Here is a 12,693-nt window from a genome sequence, read left to right as displayed (position 1 = left end):
CCTACAATTGCACAGGAACTTGGAGCCATTATCTAAGGACTGGGTTTGTAATTAGTATCTGAGAAGTTCATTTGCAATGTTTAAAATTTTTTGCATGGATATTTTGTACTTGTGTAGTTTGAAATTTATAATAGCACTTAGAATGACTCTGGAAGGATATCCAAATAATAACACTGACTGCCTCTGAGAGGTAAACTGCCTGACTGAGAAACTAGGATGTGGAGAATTTTCATTGCATTCCTCTATACCTTTAAAACTCTCTGGGGGCCTGAAGCAATAAAAGTTTGTGCCCAGCCTGGGCAGCTGAGCAAGGTAGTCAGACCTTGGCTCAAAATGAAAAAGCGCTGGGAATGTCGCTCAGTGAGAAGGCCCTGATTTCAATCTGCAGTTATCAAACAAGACAAAATGACATAACTAGTATCTGTTGAAGAAACAGATAAATGATGCCCAATATCGTGGAAAAGACACAAATATAATAAGATGTACTATGCAAGATGTTATGCAATAGGAGCACAGAGAAAGGGTCTCCTAAATAGGCCCATGGCAGTCGAGAATTCATAAGTGGAGGGGACACTGAGCGTGGATCCCGTCACAGAAATGTCATGCCCTGTGTTTTCACTACCAGAGAATTCAAGGGGAGGCGCCCAGAAGCCCAGACATCCGTCTTCATGGTTATTTTCCACGAGCTTGAGCCTAAAACCCCAAGTGACTGCCGGACAGCAGGAGAAGCAGAATGACCAAGGAGGAAGCAGAAGCTAATGAAACCATGTAACACTAATTGCAGGAAAGTACAAGCTTCTTAGGGACCCCAAACCCCGCACTAGACTCCCACAACTCCCATTCCTCAATGTAGTGCAGTCCGCCTTCTCCCTCCTGCCCCGCGCCACTTACAGGTCAATAGATGATTGACAAGCCCTTTCACCAATAGGCTAGGTCCACTAGGGTCTGCTCCGCCTCAGCCTGATCTTTGGTCGCAGAGCGCGGTGCGGCCGCCCTGCGTCAACGTCAGCGTGGTGACGTCGCGAGAAGGTCTTCACGGAGGCCGGGCGGCTGGTTGAGGGCTATCGTCTGAGCGTGCCTTCTGGGCCGGATTCTGATCTGGGTCCGCCCTGTCGCGCCCCGCCCCTCCTCCCGCAGGGCCCAGGCGGGCGCTGCTGTGGAGCCGCAGTCTCCGGGCCAGGCTGGGGCTGCCGGCCCGGAGCCACCCACCCGAAGAGGTACGCTGTGTTTTTGTTCGCCCTATTTGACAGGTGGGAAAACTGAGTCCCGGGATGAGGTCACTTTAGGGAGGCTGCAACGCGGCGGTGCGTTTCTTGTGCGGATTCTGGGAGCCTGGGGGCAGTGGGAGGGCGCGGCGGCTCTATTCAGGAAGGATGCAGAAGAGAAGTCAGACTACTGAGCCTTGTGCCTCCTTTTGCTGGGGGTTTAGGGATGGGTGCAGTAAGTGGGGTCCCCTTCCTCCTTCCTGTGGACCCTGAGGAGGCTGGGGGCCCTCTTCAGCGATCGAGAATGACGACTAGGGCCGAAGCGTGGGTTATCCTGGCACATTCATCGAAAAACATCATGTTCACAACAAAACAAAATAAAAATCAAAGCATGACTCATGAATGCCCTGGCAATGGTTTCCATTCACTTTGCACAGTCAAGGTGCCATTTTTTTTTTTTGTCTCATTAGTATGCTTTTGTTTTTGAGTTAAAAAACGTTTTTTATTTTTTTATTTTCTTTTAGTTCAAACATAAGTTGAAAGCATGGAACTTGGAATTCTTTTAAAAAGGGAATTGTTCACTATATCATTTATCTTCTGTTTCGTGGATGGATCATTGAATCCTTGAATCCATTTGAATCAGTAATACTTTGGATATGTTTAGGAAGGTAACAAAGGCAGATTTAGTTTCTAAGTACATTGGAATTAGTCCAGTCGAAGAGTTCTGAAAAATAATTCCCATCTTTATTCCTTCTACCCATCCACCTCTTTCTCAAAGCAAGATTTGATGAAAGAAAACAACTTGTGGTATCCTTGCTTTATTGTGGAGTCAATAAGATAGTGGGCGATTTGTGCTTTTGAAGTGAAAATGTCCGCTGTACCATATGCAGAATGATATGTACATATGTTTTGTGTTGTCAAGAAACACTTTTCTCAAACATGGACTTTTTAAGATTGAATTATTGTATCGTAGAAAACTGCATTAAAGGAATGATTAAAACAGCTCCTGAGGACTTTCTCTTATGTTCCTAGAAGAATGCTGATTGTTATCATTTGAATTTATTCATTGGGCAGTTTATCTGATGAATCTCTGTGTCACTGTAATTGATTTAGGTTTTGGAAACTGAGTACTGAATAGTTTACCTAAGTTCCTTGCCCTCAAATGCCTTACATTTTGGTGGAGATACATTGGACATGGAAGCTAAAAAGTAATTTAAGGTCATAAATACTAGAAAAGAGATCACAGGGGTAAGGAGCTTGGGTGTCATCAGGGAAGACTTTCCAGAGGAGGTGTTGGTGTGTGGAGTGAGTCGGCTGTGGGGAGATCTGCTGGAAGTTTCTAGTAACAATGCACAGGAGATAAAGGGAGAATTAGTTTGGAGTGTTCAGGGATGGAGGAAAGCCAGTATGGCGGGAGCAGAGTTAGCCTAGAGGGGAGTGAGGTTGAGGAACAGTGGTCCTGGGTGACACTGGAGAGGTGGACAGGTGTTGCATCATCTGTATCCCTTTTGGGAATTCTGAGAGGTTAAAAAAGATAATTTGTGTACTGTAAAGCCCTCCTGTTTTCATTCAGAGGCACTCATACTCTAACCAGCTTTCTGTTTTATTTTGGTTACAAAATCATTGCAGTAATTCATCGTATGTATATACGTATATTTTTATAAAATGTGTGTATATTCCTCCTCTAGGGGTCTTCTTAATGAAAAACCGTCTTCTTTCTTTCAGCGTGGAATCCCGTCCACTGATTTTCCATTTCATTGTTGTTATGTGCAGCACTGAAAGCCCTTGCTTATCGTCAACTCTTCTCCAATATTATCTTTACCTGCTTTCCTTTTGGAAGACTCTAGCAGTCAGTCCCTGTTCTATCCAAGCCAGGTTCTAGGAAGCTGCATGGTTAAATAGATTATCCTTTTCCATTAGAGCTTGATTGCTGACCAGGGTTGCTTGTCGGCCTTTGTTTAGTGCCTACAGTCTTCCAGGTACATTGCGTACACTGTCATCCTTCCAGCTTCTTGCAGAGGTGAATATTAAACCTTATCAACAGAGAAGGAAATCTGTACTTAAGGCCACTGAGCTAGTACTGATGGAACTCATTACCCTTCCTCCAAAGTCCACTTCATTCTGCACCACTTCCTTCTCCCCTGCTCGAACTTAACATTTGTTGCATGATGTGGCATTTTAGAGATCCTTTTATTTGACCCTCTCAGTTTAGTGGTGGGACTGTGGAAGCCCAGAGGAGTTTAATGATTTACAAAATATAACTCAAGCAGTGGCCAGACTGGTGCCAGTTCTTCACCCCGCTGATTTTCAGCTGTGTGTGTATGGGTGTATTACCTGTATTTCTTTCTTGAAAGTCCCATAGAAGAATCATCTGTGTAGTGAAAAATATAATGTTTCAATATCTAGAATGTACTACATATAAACTCATAAAAGATCATTTTAAAAAGATAGGCAATGCTTCCTCTTGAGCTAAAATAATGCTCTATTTTCCTACATTTTTCTGAACAATGAGTTGGTATAAATTCTCTGGATGAATCCTTGGTTTTTGTTGGCAAGAAGCTGTGGTTTCAAAATGACTTTTTAATATTTTTTAATTTCAGAAGTGTTCAGAATAGATTTAAAATTTGTTATTATTTTCCCAGCCTTGACCTTATGCTCAGAAGTAAGGAATATTGTATTGCCTGCAGTTTGCTGGCTCAGAGTTTCTGGCAAGTGGAGTTTCTTACTAAAATTGAGGAAGTCCTTATGTCAGCTCTATGATATAATTTCTCTTTGTTAGCAATATATTATATTTCGACTGTAAGTAGCAATGAATTGATAAATTCTATGGTTGAAAAATAGTTTACATTGTCCTAAATTTTAAAAGTAGCCATTATTTCTAAGATTTGCTTATTTTAGTAATTATGATTGTAATATATGAATAATAACAGTCTAATAAACAGATTAATTTACTTTCTGGATGGCTTTTTGACCAGCCATCTTGACCAGCCATCAGTCTTTTTCATTAGTCAAATTAGAATAAATTAATGGAATTAGCACCTGCTTTCTTAAATGTTGAAAGATACTTAGATTTAGACAAAAGGCAGCTTTTGCTCTTTAAGCCAAAATATTAAAACTAGGTATTTTGACTGAGTAGCTCTGTTAGGATTGTTTATGTAATTGATGTTTATATTCTAAAACTCCAGGCCTCATGAGTTGACCTCACATTATAGTGCTGTCCTTCTACCTGGAACCTAGTGCACCATACCGGACTCCTGGCCTTTACTTTGAGCTTTCTCCTTGCAGTGCCATAACTTGTGCTCTCCCTGGAACACAAGTTGGATGGTAACTCCAGCTGGTCAAAGTTCTGTCTCACCAAATCCACTCAAATGCTGGACTTTCTCCATAAAACATTCCTTGAGTCTCTTTAAGGGAAGCTTTCTCCTTCTATAGCACTTTTTGGAGTCTTTCTCTGCAAAGCAGTTTCACATTCTTGGGATCTTTGACAGTGCCCTAGTATATGCTTGAGTTTTCTAGTCTGTTTACTTGAGCTTAAAAGACTTAACAATGTGTGCTATACATACAGTGCTTTTTTTGTAGATTGTAGAGCCCTCTTTTTTATTTACACATTTATTACTTCATCCTTGAGAGAGGCACTGTTAGGCTTTTCTTGGCTTTGATTCAATCGACCCTCTTTCTTGGAACATAAATTTTTTTTTTTACTGCAAATATTGGGGGCAATGTATTAGTCACCTTTACTTTCTTATGACCAAATACCTGAAAAAAATGACATAAAGGAATAAAGATTTACTTTAGTTCACAGTTTCAGAGATTTCAGTCTGTGGTTGGTGGCTCTCATTGCTTTGGGACCCTTGGCAAGGCAGAAACATCATGGCTGAGGGGCATGGTAGAAGAAAGATGTTCACTTGGTGATAGCAGAGAGGGTAGGATTGTCAAGGAGGATCCAAGAACAAGATACAGCTTTTAAAGTCACACTCTCATTAACCTACTTCCTGCAGCTGGACCCTATTACCTAAGAGCCCCTTAAGCTATGATTCATCAATAGACTAATCATTAACACTCATGATCCAGTCACCTTTCTAGATGCCACCTCCGAACATTGCTGCATTGGGGATTCAAGCCTTCAGTACCTGAGTCTTTGGGGAACATTTCACATTTAAGCCCTGATAGGTACATGGTCACAAATAAAAATCAGTGTTCCCTGTACTTGTGGTACTGGACAATAGCAATAGCAATTTTCAGTTTTGAATATGAGAGTTGAGAACACTGAGGCCAGAGAGATGAGCCCAGGGGGCCCTTGATCCTTGTAGTGCTGGGCTAAGAGGCCTGGCTCTTACTTCCAGCTCTAGCAGCAAAAGCTTGTGATTCTAATGTCCCATGTTAGAATCTCAGGCAGCCTCTTAAATGACGTATGAGCACAGCTTGGGCCTTTTTCATTGTTTTGCTTGCCTTGTTTGTGAGTTGACCTGGATCTGGAATGTACAGTATTTCTTACTGTCAATCAAGATCAAAGCTAAACTCTCACCAAGAATCTTTGACACTGAGCTATTTAACCCTGGAAGATCTTCCTGGACAGGCATTAGGTTTAGTATTCTTAAATTTAAAACTTACCTTCTAGTCACAATTTTCTAAAAATATATCTTGGGAATAGTGAGCATTCTTATTGTATTAAATCTGGAATTTGGAGGAATTTAGCCTGGTTTGTTTGTTTGTTTGTTTGTTTTTCTTCAGCGATGGGAATGGCAGCCTTGAACCTAGGACTTTGTGGATATGAGTCAAGTGCCCCACCATGGAGCTACACTCCAGCTACTGGTCTTGGACTGTCTTAAGCTGCAGCACTTATGGTTTCCATGTCCTACATTTTCCAGGACAGTATTATTTTTAATTATTGTGAATTTTTGCTCACGATAGTATATTCTCACTTGCTTTTTGTTTCCAAAAAATATATCCCATAATTATTTTTAAATTAACCACTTGCTCGTTAAATTAATGATACAGAACCAGACAACTTAAGTACCTTTTTCTGTTCTCAGGGTATGTTAAATTAATGAGAGGTAACAAGGAGCTCTTGAAGTGTTAGAAGTTTCTCCACCTGAAGTCGTGGCACCAGCCAGGACTTGCTTTGGGCATTGCTGATAGTAGAGAAGACTGTGTCTATTCCTGGAGCTATGGGCTGTGTGTTAAGGGTTTCTCTTCCTCAGCACAATTGACATTTTGGGCTGGAAAAGTCTTTGTTGTAGAGGCTGTTCTGTGCATTGTAGAGTCTTTAGAAAGCCCATTTGTGGCCTCTAGCCTCTAGATGCCAATGGCAGCTCCTCTCATGCCCCCAGACATTGCCAAATGCACTGAGACTGGGAGTGGGTGGCCACTCCTTACCCCTCCTCCTGTATTCCACCGAGAACCAATGTTTTATGTAAACTGTTCTCCATAACAACCCTTGAAGTTAGGTTGCAATATTAAACTCTGCAAAAGAGACTTAGAGAGGTTAAGTAACTTGTCCAAGATTACACACAGCTCCTTAGCAGCAGTACTGGCATGTGAAACCAGACAGTGCTCTGGTGAGCCTTCAGCAACATTGTCCCCTCTGACTGACCACCAGCTACTGGAGGTCCAGAGACCCTGTGAAAAGGACCAGGGAAGACTGAAAGAAATTTAAGTAGCTGATGGCAAACTGGTCAACTGGTGAGTATTGCCAAATTTTTCAAGAGAAGTAAGTACTGTAGTCTGGATTTCATTTATGTGAAATTTTTTCATATGGACAACTAATTCCATGTTTAGAAAAATATTCAAGCCAGCAAACAAATACATCCCCTTTATACGGGCAAGATTTGGCCCCAGTGTTGGGTTTGCAGTCTTTTGTGTGTGGACTGTGCAGCACTGCGACTGGGAAAATGTGCAGTCATTTGATGGAGTTATTGAGGTTGATTCTGAATGCAGGGCACAAAGTGGAAATGAGGGTGGGCAGGTAGGCCTTCCAGACTAGGAAGGCTTGTCTTGTGTTCTTTTAAACCAGAAGAGCCTGAGAACTGAATTTTACTGCTCTGCTGCTCAGTGCAGACAATTCAGACTACATAACTTTGAAAAGAAAACTTCATAACCTTTTCTTTCATGACCTCCACTCGTCTAAGTGTTAAATATCTCATAGGATTTTGAGAAAACAGACTAGAGTTCAACACCTATGCCCTCAAAACCACAACCATAAGTCATTGTGTTTGCAGCCAGTAACCATGGAGCCCGTGTTTAACTCTCTTTGAACAGAGAGGCTCTCTGCCAGCTTTTCAGAAGCTGTGAACCCTTGCTGCCCTTTGATGTTTTCCTGGTCCTGAGGAGCCTGGCTGCCTCAGCTGAGCCTGTGTACCCTTGGTGTGGAAGTGAAGCTCACAGCACCTTGCTGGCTTTTCAGAGCCCTTTGTTGTCTGTCCACATACTTCTGTGGTTCCCCCACCCGAGGTCTTTCAGGACCACTTACTGTTTGCACACTTACTTGTGTGTGCTTCTCTGATTGTAGTTTGCTCCAGTGTACCCCTTCCTTGGAACATAACAGCTCTTCATTATTCCAAGGCCAGCTTTTTCATGAAGACCTGTTTCTGAGACCGGTTTTGGTCTCAGAGAGCTGACATTCAGTCTTTTTTGCCTTAAGATTGTGTTAGATTTTTGTCTGATTATTAATGTGAATCTGTTAACTCCTTTGTGAAAGGAGGACAGGAACCATATCTTTTCCGTATCTTTTCTCCTATAGCAAGCAGCATAGAGTTTTATGTGGTAGATATGTAATAAATATGTGCATTTGTTTAGGCATGTGGGTTCCCGCATATAGTGATTTATTTGTATTTTTCCATCCATTTTTGTCAGTTTTTGTAGTGTGCTATTAGAGTGACTACCCTATATAGCATTTAAAATATATTAGAAAGATGATCGATCTAGTTAATTCAGGATGGTTAGGACATTTTTATTCTGTTGTCAAGTCTAGTAACTCAGAGTTTTCTTGGTTATTCAGTATAATATGCTAAAACTCCAGTACATGTGTAAGCTTGTTTGAGTTTAGTTAGCAAGCATTCTGACTCTATACTTTCATACAGTAATAATTGTAATTCAGGAATTTAACAAACAAATCAAATGCTTGACACATGCCAGGTGTTTCTCTAGGTTCTGAGGATATAGAAGTATTCTCTAAGAGCTTATAGGTGCTCTTAAAAATATGGAATGTACATAATGACTATTAGTCTGCTTTCTTTTACTACAACAAAATAACGTGAAGTTGAGTATTCTGTAAGAAAAGAGTTGAGCTGGGTGTGGTAGTGCATCCTGTCATCTCAGCTACTTGGGAGGCTGAGGCATGAGGATGGAAAGTTCCACACCAGCTTGAGCAATTTAACAAGACCCTGTTGGGGACGTAGTACCATGTTCCCTGGTTTCAATCACCAGTACTGGAAAAAAAAAAAAAGACAGAAGACATAATGGGGAAGGAGGAAAGGAGAGAACTTTATCTAGCTAACAGTTTTGGAGCCTGAAAACTCAAAGCCAGCTGCTCCATGAGTCTGGATTTGGATGAGGGCCACCTTGGCTGTGTACAGCCTAGGAGAAGAGCAGAAGGAGAAACAGCAATATATAGAAATGAGAGATCATATGATGACACACAAAATTCAAGGGCCACACTTGGTCTTTTATAACACTTTGCCCTTGGAAGAGCTAACCCAGGTCCCATGAGAACTACATTAGTCTCTCCTGGTACCTGCAGTGGCCAGGTCCCACCTCTTAAGGTTTCTAGTCTTGTGTCATCAGGCCAGGCTTCCAACACACGAATGTTTTAGGGTCACACTCAACCTGAAGGTTGTAGGGGATATCCACTCCACAGCACCAGAGGGGTCAGCAAAAGTTTCATTGAGGAAGTGATCCTGAAGCTTCCTAGAACACTGACCAGGCTTGTTATCTCTGTTCATAATTTAGTAGTAGAGGAAAAAGCATCCTCGGCACGGGGAGAATTACAGCAAAGACATAAATGGTGAAACCTGTCTAAGGGAACTAAAAATGGTAGGCACAGCTGGAGCATTGAGAAAGAGAAATGATGTTTTGAGCAGAGAAATGAATATTTTGGAAGTGAGTGAGTAAGACTGGATTGTTGGAGTAATGTGATGAGACGTGATTGAGAATACAGTGAAGGAAACTGGTGAAAGATAATAAGGTGACTGAATTTGTCACCAATTACAAATGTTTGGAGCCAGCAGCAGTTACATTTAGTGTATTTTCTTAATAATAAAACTTGTAATAATACAATAGTAAACCTTAATAAAATCATATTTACAGGTAGTGCGTATATATCATTGTATTTTCATTACTTTTAGATTTTTTATTTTGTAGTTTCTTATCTCTTTTTGAATTATGTCAGGTCAAATTTTCAGAGAATGGTACTTATTTCAATCCTTTATTGAGAACCTTGTGAATTTAAAGCAATCCTGCAGCCAGTTGTAGTGATATGTGCCTATAATTGCAGCACTGTCCAAAGCTGAGACAGGAGGATCACAAGTTCAAGGTCAGCCTATGAGATTTAACTTAGACCCTGTTTCAAAACAAGAGGAGAGGAAGAAAGGAAGAAAGGAAGAAAAGAAAGAAAGAGGAGAGACTGGAGATTGTACCTCAGTGCTAAGGCCCTGGATTCAGTTTCCAGTACTGCAAAAAAAAGAGATCCTGCCATTTTTGTGATACTCTCTGCCTCTGAAACACATACTCCAAGCTGTTTTCATTATTAGGTCGTGCAGCACAGTCTGTGTTCTGGGTTTTATTAGCATGTAGTGCACTGAGTCTTAATAGTTACGGCCTTTGTTTTTGAAGCACAAGCTATGCTGGAAATTGCATCTGATGCTGATCTCTTGAGGGTCTAGTTCCCTATATAACTACCTAGAAATTCTAATGAAATGAGAAAAAGAGTACTGGTGTTTTTTAAAATTGAAACCTCAAGATTTTGAGGTTGACACTCCCTGCCTGTTGTATGCAGTAAGCTTTGGACTGCAGATCTTCCTCTAAGGCAGAGATCTGGACTCCCCTTTGGATCCATGTACCATCTTTGACTATGACAGTATAGGAGGTAACATATACTGTACAGCTTGTGTCAGTAGATACTCTTGGGCCTAAAAGTGAATGGCTCCTCCTTTTATTAACCCACTTTACTTTGTGAAAGAGAAACTTAGTCTCAAGCGACTCCAGGGGCAGTTAATGCCTTATCTTCCCTAGCACTGCTATCAGAATGCCCCTTCCACTACATATAGAGGCTCCAAAAGGAATAGAAGATGGCTCTGTCAACAGGAGTAACATTTTCAAGAACCCTTATCTTCCACCTTGCAGAAAAAAAGTCTCCTGTTGAATGAAAAGAAACCCATTCAGCAGTGTAGCTGGATAAAAGTCAACACTCAGTAGCCTTCCTGTACACAAATAACAAACTCATGGAGAGAGAAATTAGAGAAATCACACCTTTCACAATAGCATCCCAAAAAAGTGAAATACCTAGGAATCAATCTAAGGAAGGAAGTAAAAGAACTTTACATTGAAAACTATAGTACTGTGAAAAAGGTGATCGAAGAGGATATCAGAAAATGGAAAGATATCCCTTGTTCTTGGGTTGGAAGAACCAAAATAGTAAAAATGGCCATACTTTCAAAATTGTTACACAGATTTAATGAAATCCTGATCAAAATACAGTAGCATATCTTACAGAATTAGAGAAAACAATCCTAATTCATTTGGAACCAGAAGACATCTAGAATAGCAAAAGCCAAACACATTTACTGGAAGAAAGCCTCTCTAATAAATGGTGCTTGAAAAACTGGCTTTCCACATGCTGAATATTAAAACTAGACACATATCTTTCACCATGCACTAAATGAACACTGAAATGGATCAAAGATTTAAATATTAAACGAGAATCACTAAGTCTACTGAAAGATGGGATAAGCAGAACTCTTGAAGACATTGGTGTAGGTAAAGACTTTATGAACAAAACCCTGATCACACAGGAAATATCACAAAGAATCAGCAACTGAGATCTCTTCTTATTTAAAAGTTTTTGCACAGCAAAAGAAACCACTAACAGAATGAAGAGACAACTCAGTGTGGAAAAAAATTTTTCCCAGCTGTTTCTCAGACAAAGGACTAATACATAGAATATATAAAGAACTCAAAATCAGGTCCCCCAAATTTAAAGACCCAGTCCAACAATGGACATTTGAAATGAACAGACACTTCTCAGATGAAGTTGAAATGGCAAATAAATATATGAAGAAGTATTCAACATCACTGGTCATTCGAGAGATGCAAATTAAAACGATGCTGAGATTCCTTTTAACTCCAGAAAGAATGGCTTTTATCAAGAAATCAACCAATAACAAATGCTGGCGGGGCTGTGAGGAAAAAGAAACCCTTCTCCACTGTTGGTGGGAGTGTAGACTGGTGCAACCACTGTGGAAATCAGTGTGGAGAGTCCTCAAAAAACTTGGATTAGAGGTCCCATTGGACTCAGCTATTCCCCTGCTGAATATCTTCCGAAAAGAATCAAAAGCATCATACCACAGCAATATATGCACACCCATGTTTATAGTGGCATGGTTTGTAATAGCTAAATCTTGGAAACAGCCCAAATGCCCATCAACTAATGAATGGTTAAGGAAGATGTGGGGTTTTTTTTAATGCAATAGAGTACTACTCTGCTGTAAAGAAGGATAAGCTTGAGACATTTCTCACTAAATGGGAACACCTTGAGCCCATACTCTGAAGTGAAATAAATAGGACACATGTTTAAATACTGTATTTTTCCTCTGGTTTGAGAAACTGAAAGTGTAAATAAGGACCAAAATGTATAATAGATATTGGGAAATGGGAAGAAAATGTTCAAATGAGAAGCAGAACAAGGGAGGGGGGAGGGGGGAAGGAAAGAAGGGACAGGAAAAAGTAGGAGAAAAATACGGAAACAACTTTTGAAAATTAGGGGTTTTGTAAAAGAGAGGTTAAAGGGAGGGGAGAGGAATGGGAAAAGAGAAGCAAGATATATCATGTGCAAGTACAAATTTCCTATGATGAATGTTGTTATGTGTTTCTAAAATGTACCAATAAAAAACTTTTAAAAGTACCCCCCCAAAAAAAAATAAAAAAGGAAGAAACCCAGCATGCCCCTGAATAGCCTTGTTAGCTTTGCTGACTACTCACCAGCCACCTTCTTGGAATTCAGCTTCTGTTTTCTCAGGATTACAGAAGACACGTCTGGGGAGGCCTATGAAGAAAATGAGATAAGCATGGTCTTTATTCTAATCTTTGAGTGGAAAGATAGTTACTGAAAGAAGTTACTGAAATATCCTTTCAGCCACCTTTCTGTGACTCCTTAGTGAGCAGCAGTCTCATCACTCTTGAACTCTGTTGATTTTCAGATTTAGACCCATGAGATGTCCAGTTCTTTGCTGGGAGGTGACAGCATTTGTTTGAGTGTTCTTTGCAGTAATAAGTA

At 40.5% G+C, this 12,693-nt stretch overlaps 2 protein-coding genes across 9 annotated transcripts in view; one reads left to right on the top strand and one right to left on the bottom strand.

Moving 5' to 3' along the window:
- The window catches only part of LOC147822677 (uncharacterized), a 31,776-nt gene extending 30,772 nt beyond the window's left edge, over positions 1–1,004 (bottom strand). The window contains exon 1 of one of the 2 annotated variants that reach the window (XM_087195833.1): positions 892–1,004. The gene's annotated coding sequence lies outside the window, so the exon portion shown is untranslated. The remainder of the gene's footprint in view (positions 1–891) is intronic. The other variant, XM_087195834.1, reaches the window with a different exon arrangement.
- An 11-nt stretch (positions 1,005–1,015) lies between these two features.
- The window catches only part of Stard3nl (STARD3 N-terminal like), a 34,577-nt gene continuing 22,899 nt past the window's right edge, over positions 1,016–12,693 (top strand). For 2 of the 7 annotated variants that reach the window (XM_004840275.4, XM_021254563.2), the window contains exon 1: positions 1,016–1,217. The gene's annotated coding sequence lies outside the window, so the exon portion shown is untranslated. Of the gene's footprint in view, positions 1,251–5,936; positions 6,888–12,693 lie in introns of those variants that run through there. The other 5 variants (XM_087195831.1, XR_015445279.1, XR_002393300.2 and 2 more) reach the window with 5 other exon arrangements.

This window comes from Heterocephalus glaber, unplaced genomic scaffold (assembly GCF_053883595.1).
Source record: "Heterocephalus glaber isolate CG9 unplaced genomic scaffold, H.glaber_assembly_v1.0 deba00001610, whole genome shotgun sequence".
NCBI lineage: Eukaryota > Metazoa > Chordata > Mammalia > Rodentia > Bathyergidae > Heterocephalus > Heterocephalus glaber.
The sequence above is the reverse complement of the archived record's forward strand: the minus strand, read 5'-3'. Positions and strand labels throughout refer to the sequence as shown.